At 40.1% G+C, this 6,698-nt stretch overlaps 1 pseudogene; it reads left to right on the top strand.

The window, feature by feature from the left end:
• The first annotated feature begins 311 nt into the window (after positions 1-311).
• Positions 312-2,114, top strand: LOC133091866 (ATP synthase subunit alpha, mitochondrial-like; annotated as a pseudogene).
• Positions 2,115-6,698: the final 4,584 nt, after the last annotated feature.

The raw sequence follows: 6,698 nt of genomic DNA, 5'->3' as shown, positions 1-6,698 counted from the left end.
ATTTATTTATTTTTATCTAATCAAAAACTTGCAAGAACTTCCAGTTACCTCTGGAATAAGGCATAGTCGTCATCGCAGCATTCAAAGATATTTACCATCTGGGCACAAAATAATTTTTCAAATATCTATTACTGCACTTCTCTGCATAGATCCTATATCCAACTAGAGAAAAACACCCATTATTACCCACATCATCCCTAAAATTTCTTGACTTCAGATTTGCTCATGCCCTTCTGAACCAAAGCTCCCTCTCTCCCAGTCAGTCCCAAGGCTGCGAATGCAGAGGAAGCATGTGAAGAGGACCTGCAAAGATGCGGTCCGTGTGCGTCGCAGCGGCCATGGCCCGCGCCCTCCCTGCGCAGGCCGGGATGGTCTTCAAAAATGCTTTGGGATCATCCTTCGCTGCTGCAGGGAATCTCCATGTCTCTAAATCTCGTCTTCGGAAGACTGGCACTGCTGAGGTGTCCTCTGTTATTATTGGTGACACCTCTGTTGACCTTGAAGAGACTGTGCACGTTTTTAAGTATTGGTGATGGTATTGCCCGTGTACATAGGCTGAGAAATGTTCAAACAGAAGAAATGGTAGAGTTTTCTTCAGGTTTAAAGGTTATGTCTCTGAACTTGGAACCTGACAATGTTGGTGTTGTCATGTTTGGAAATGATAAACTAATTGAGGAAGGAGATATTGTGAGCAGAACTGGTGCTATTGTGGATGTTCCAGTCAGCAAGGAGCTTTTGGGTCGGGTAGCAGATGCCCTTGGTAATGCCACTGACGGAAAGGGTCCAGTTGGTTCCAAGATCTAAAGGCGAGTTAGCCTGAAAGCCCCGATCTCTGTGCGGGAACCAATGTAGACTGGCATTGAGGCTGTGGACAGCTGGTGCCAATTGGTCGTGGTCAGTGTGAGCTGATTATTGGTGTCTGACACATTGGCAAAATATCAATTGCTATTGACACAATCATTAACCAGAAATGAGTCAATGATGGATCTGATGAAAAGAAGAAGCTGTACTGTATCTACATTGCGATTGGTCAGAAGAGCCATAGTTGCTCAGTTGGTGAAGAGACTTACAGATGCAGATGCCATGAAGTACGCTATTGTAGTTTCAGCTACTGCCTCGGATGCTGCCCCACTTCAGTGCCTGGCTCCTTATTCTGGATGTTCTATGGGAGAATATTTTAGGGATAATGGCAGACACGCTTTGATCATCTACGATGAGTTACCTAAATAGGCTGTTGCTTATTGTCAGACGTCTGTGCTGCTCCGCTGACCCCCTGGTCGTGGAGCCTGTCCTGGTGACGTGTTCTCCCTACACTCCTGACCGCTAGAGAGAGCAGACAAAATGAACAATTCTTTTGGTGGTGGCTCCTTGACTGCTTTACCAGCCATAGAAAGACAATCTGGTGTTGTGTCTGCTTACATTCCAACGAATGGCATTTCCATCATTGATGGACAGATCTTCTTGGAAATTGAATTGTTCTACAAAGGTATCCATCCTGCCATTGACGTTGCTTTGTCTGTATCCCGTGTCAGATCTGCTGTGCAAACCAGGGCCGTGAAACACGTGGCAGGTACCGTGAAACTGGGATTGGCTCAGTATCTGAGCTTGCTGCTTTCGCCCAGTTTCGTTCTGACCTCGATGTTGCCACTCAACCACCCTTGACTCGTGGCGTGCGTCTGACCGAGTTGCTGAGGCAAGGACGGTATTGTCCCATGGCTACTTTTTTTTTTTTTTTTTTTTACAAAAATCAACTGTATCTATATACACTTGTAATGGACAATTTGAAAATAAAATTAAGAAAATGATTCTACTTAACAATGTCATCAAAAAGAATAAAACATGTAGAAATAGATTTAACAAAAGAAGTTCAAGACCTGTACATGAGTCCCATGGCTATTGAAGAGCAAGTGTCTGTCATCTATGCAGATGTCAGGGGTATCTTGATAAGCTGGAGCCCAGCAAGATCACAAAGTTTGAGAATGCTTTCTTGTTTCATGTTATCAGCCAACACCAAACTGTTGGGCAAAATCTGGGCTGATGGAAAGATCTCAGAAGAGTCAGATGCAAAGCTGAAAGAGATTGTAACAAAATTCTTGGCTGGATTTGAAGTTTAAACACCTATGGATTCACACCAAATGCCAGTTTAGTTGTGTCATCGTTTCTTCTAGTTGCATTTGTAAAAGGATTACTCCATTACTGCAGATGTACCGTAATCATGTTAAACTAATGGTTCCATATTGAAAAAAAAAATTCCTTCTCTTCTTTCTATTCTCCATGTTGAATCGTCACTCTTCTTTCAAAATCAATTCAATTATTAGCTTTTTTATAAACTGTAATAGGTGAAAGAACATGATGTTTGAAATAAGACAACTGTTTGGAGTTTTACATATCTCATTTATTAGCTAAAATGATCAAAAAAACTGACTAAAAACTGATTGAAAAAAATCTTATCAGTAAAGTAAGTCTAACATTTGTCTTTTCTTACAAAGGGTTTTGTGCATCAATAAGAAAATGCACACTGAACAAGTCTCTGGAATAAGTGTGTAATATATATGAATCCCCTCATCTGGAAGAACTACCTTTCTCCTGATGCCATTCATAGAAGATAATTAATGCTTCCTCTTTACCTCATACTCCAGATGTCCTTTTTATTTTAATAAATATATATGTGTATTTTATTTCCTCTGCAAAACTGAGTTTAATGCACTCTACCATCTGACTCATATTCCAAAGGGTACCCAAAATAATGCCCTGTACATAATAGGTTCTCCATAAATGTATTGACTGGAAATGTATTGATCCTTACCATGGTTATTTAAGAATGATTTTGTTCAAAATGTATATTAATAATTTAGTTAGCTTTTATTTATTTTAAACATATTTATATTTAAATTTAAGATGCGAAAACAAAATTACGTTAAGGAGTAATTGCTATAGAGTAGAATTTATTTTAGCCAGAATAATAGGATATGTCACACATAACAAAGAGCAACTGAAACAACACTAGCTTATATGTCTTAAAATTGTTTTGATAGAAACTAATTTAGTTAAAATTATATCCAGCAGTTAGGAACAAGTTTATTGTTCTATAATGGTTATCTAAATATATAAAAATAATATATACAGAATCTTTTAAGAACAATAACATTAGTAGATTTACTGAGGAGGAAAGTCCAAAGCCATGTGTTAAAATTTATGTTACGTGTCTTCACAGAGCTCTGCTTCTTTTGCTAATATTAAGTCAGAATTGAATTGGAAAAGGATGCGGTTTGAGCTAGTGTATCTTCATCTTTGTCCATTTCCCACTCTTCCCCCTATTCTTCCAGCTCAGACTGGGAGTGTCAGGCATGGACATGCCCCTCTGCACTCCTTAGGCTCCTAGCAGTGGGTTTGTTACGGAACTCATGTCCCGCTGCTTTCTACTCCAAAGTCAATACCCAAGAGGCCAGTGCTGGTAGAAATGGAAAATGCTGCTTTTAATCAGAAAGCTGGCAATCTGGGGAGAAGGCGGGCTCACTGTCCTCAGAAACGAACTCCAAATATTCTGCTGGGCCACGAAAGTTTTTAAAGGGAAAAAAGGAAGTAATCTTAGTTAATCATGGAGACAGGCGGTCACAGCTGTCGACGTCCCCCACTGTGTGCAGGCTTGTCAACTCCTTGTGACCTTTCTTTAGATGCTGTCTTGTTCACACAGCTTGTTCACACACTTTGTTTGCCAGATTACTCAAAGGGAAGCTAGGGAAGGGATCTGGTCATCTGTTAATTACTTATTCTTCATTTCTACCTCTTCGATCTATGGAAAAAACCAACAGGTTAGGCAAGGCATTGTGTGATCACAAGATTTGAATGGTGTGTTTGGTCTGGAGATGAGTAGAGCATGGGGGCGCCTAGTTTAAAAGTTAGTTACAATGTAGCTTTGCTAAAGTGACAAGGAAAGGGGCTTCCTGCTGAGGGCGGTTTCCTGCAAAGAGCTGCTTACAAATCCGCAGTCAGACATCATTCTATTTCTGTGGGATCAGGGATGAAGGTCCATCTTCTGTCACTTCTTCATGCTGACATGGGGCGCTGTATTCTCAGAGCGGAGGATGTCGACATGGGTCCGTAGCATCTCTTTGCTGACAGTTTTAGTTGCTCCTCTACAGAGCAAGCTACAATTATTCTGATGTCCACGAAGACATAGATTATTATGAGCAATCGTGTTAATCCCATTCTCTTGAGGCCAGTTCTTGGAATGGTGCTGGCCATAGACTCAGTACTGCTCAAGTTGGAGTAGCTTATGTCGTGGCTGCAGTCTGGCTTTTTCCCGCTGGTGGCAGTTACAGTGTCTGTGAAACAACTCAGGAAGGTGCATCAGACACTGAATCTGTGACTCTGTTGTCCTGATCATTAACTGCTCGAGGCCACTCTTTGTGACTCAGGGAGGCCTGGGAATCTTCAGCTTTCCTACGACCAGAGGCAGGAGACGTGCAGGGACCTTTGTACTTGACAGGAAGGGGGGCCTGGAGGCTTCTGCTTGGTTCCAGTTTTCCCTTTAGAGAAGTAACTAACAGAAGGATAGGCCCCTCCTTTGACTTGCAATATTTCTGACTGGCAAATGTTTCCATATTTTTAAATGTTCAAATTTACTAATATATGTTAAACCAGGGTTAACTTTGACCCTGTTAACTTTGACACAAATCTTTTTTTAAATTTTTGAACCAGAAGGATACTTTATTTCCTTCCATCTTTTCAAACTAAAGTCCAAGGAAAGCACCTAGATTTAAACAACAAAGCAGGCGGGGAGAGCAGCTCAATATCTACGATCGGCAGCAGCAGAGCCTGACATTCGACTGACTGGAGAGCTTGCCTCCAATCCCAGAACCTACTCTCCGCTTCAGATGGACTTCCTGCCCCTCCCACACAAGCTGAAACAGACTGCCACCTCCAAGATGCTTGCTGTAGTTGAGGAATTTAAAGTCTGCTGTGTCCTTGATGCTTTTTCCTGCACTTTCCAGCTCCTGGAAGGAGTCATCTATCCTCATGGCCACCCCTTCCTTACTTCCATCCACTCCCAAATGCACTGCATTCTGGATTCTGCTCTCATCATGCTAGCAGATTGCCCTGGTTCCCCAAAGCAACTCAATTTCCAAATCCCTTTTTCTCCATCATCTGAATATTTTGTGCATGTGTCATCTTGTCTTCATCCTTATTCCCAGTGTCTGAAGTTAAGGCCCTCATGTCTCTTCACAATGGTCTTATGCCTGGTTTTCCTGAGGCTTCTTTCTTTGCTTTTCCAAGTTACACAATTATACTGCTTCTAAAGCTAGTTGTTTTTAAATGCAAATCTGGTGTAACCTTCTATTCATAAACCTTTAATGACACATCACTATAGTGTAGCTTATCCTATAGGATTTGTTCTATAGGATAATGTCTACTTTCCCCGACTATCTTTCCAAGATCATCTTCCTCTAAATGATCCTACCTCTGGTCACATTGAACTCTTGCTAGAAGTCACTTTGTCCAGCTCTTTCATGTCTTGCTGTCTTCCTCTATGATTTTCTCACTACATGGAAAATGGTCTTCCCATTTTCTCCACCTGGCCTACTTCTACTTTTCCTTTAAATTCTAGTTCAGGTGTCACCCCCTCACTGAACCCACTCTCTGGCTGGCAGTGGTCATCTCTTCTCTGGCTGCCCTCTGTGCTCCTGTAACACTGGAGCATTTCTCTGTTACAGCACTTAACATATGCCTTGTAATTATTTAACTTTTTATTAAACTACAGTTGACTTGCAGTATTATATTAGTGTCAGATGTACAACATAGTAATTTGGTATTTGGTATAATACAAAGTTATTGTAAAATATTGACTATATTCCCTGTGGTGTACATTACATCCGTGTAACTTATTTATTTTATAACTGGTAGTTTGTACCTCTTATTCACTTTTACCTATTTTGTTCTTTCCACCTACCATTCTCCTCTCTGGTAACCTCTAGTTTGTACTTTGTATCTGTGAGTCTGCTTCTTTTTTCTTATGTTTTTTCATTTGTTTTATTTTGATATTCCACATGCAAGTGAAATCATGTGGTATTTGTCTTTCTCTGTCTGACTTATTTTACTAAGTGTAATACCCTCCAGATGCATCTATATTGTTGCAAATGGCAAAATTCCATTTTTTACGGGTGAGTAATATTTCATTGTGTGTTATCACATCAAACTGCATCCTTCCACAATTCAATTCTGGTTTAATATAGCAAGAGAATCAGAGCTCTGTGATGAAGCATAACATAAATTTTAACAGATGGCTTTGACCTTTCTGCATCAGTAAATCTATGTGATGTTATTGTGATATAAACTCATATCTTGTTTATCTATTCATCTATTGACACTTAGGTTGCTTCCATATTGTGGCTATTGTAAATAATGGTGTTATGAACATTGGGGTGAATATCTTTTTGAAGTAATGTTTTCAATTTCTTTGGTTAAATACCCAGGAGTGGATCTGCTGGATCATATGGTAGCTCTATTTTTCTATTTTTTGAGGAAAAAAATTGTTTTTTTTCCAATTCCAAAAATTGTTTTTCATACTGTTTTCCATAGTGTCTGCACCCAGTTACATTCCCACCAACAGTGCACAAGGGTGCACAAGGGTTTCTTTTTCTCCACATCCTCACCAACACTTGTTATTTCTTATCTTTTTGATGGTAGTCATTCTGACA

The sequence above is a fragment of the Eubalaena glacialis genome, chromosome 5 (genome assembly GCF_028564815.1).
Source record: "Eubalaena glacialis isolate mEubGla1 chromosome 5, mEubGla1.1.hap2.+ XY, whole genome shotgun sequence".
Taxonomy (NCBI): Eukaryota; Metazoa; Chordata; class Mammalia; order Artiodactyla; family Balaenidae; genus Eubalaena; species Eubalaena glacialis.
This window is presented reverse-complemented; position numbering and strand designations above follow the sequence as displayed.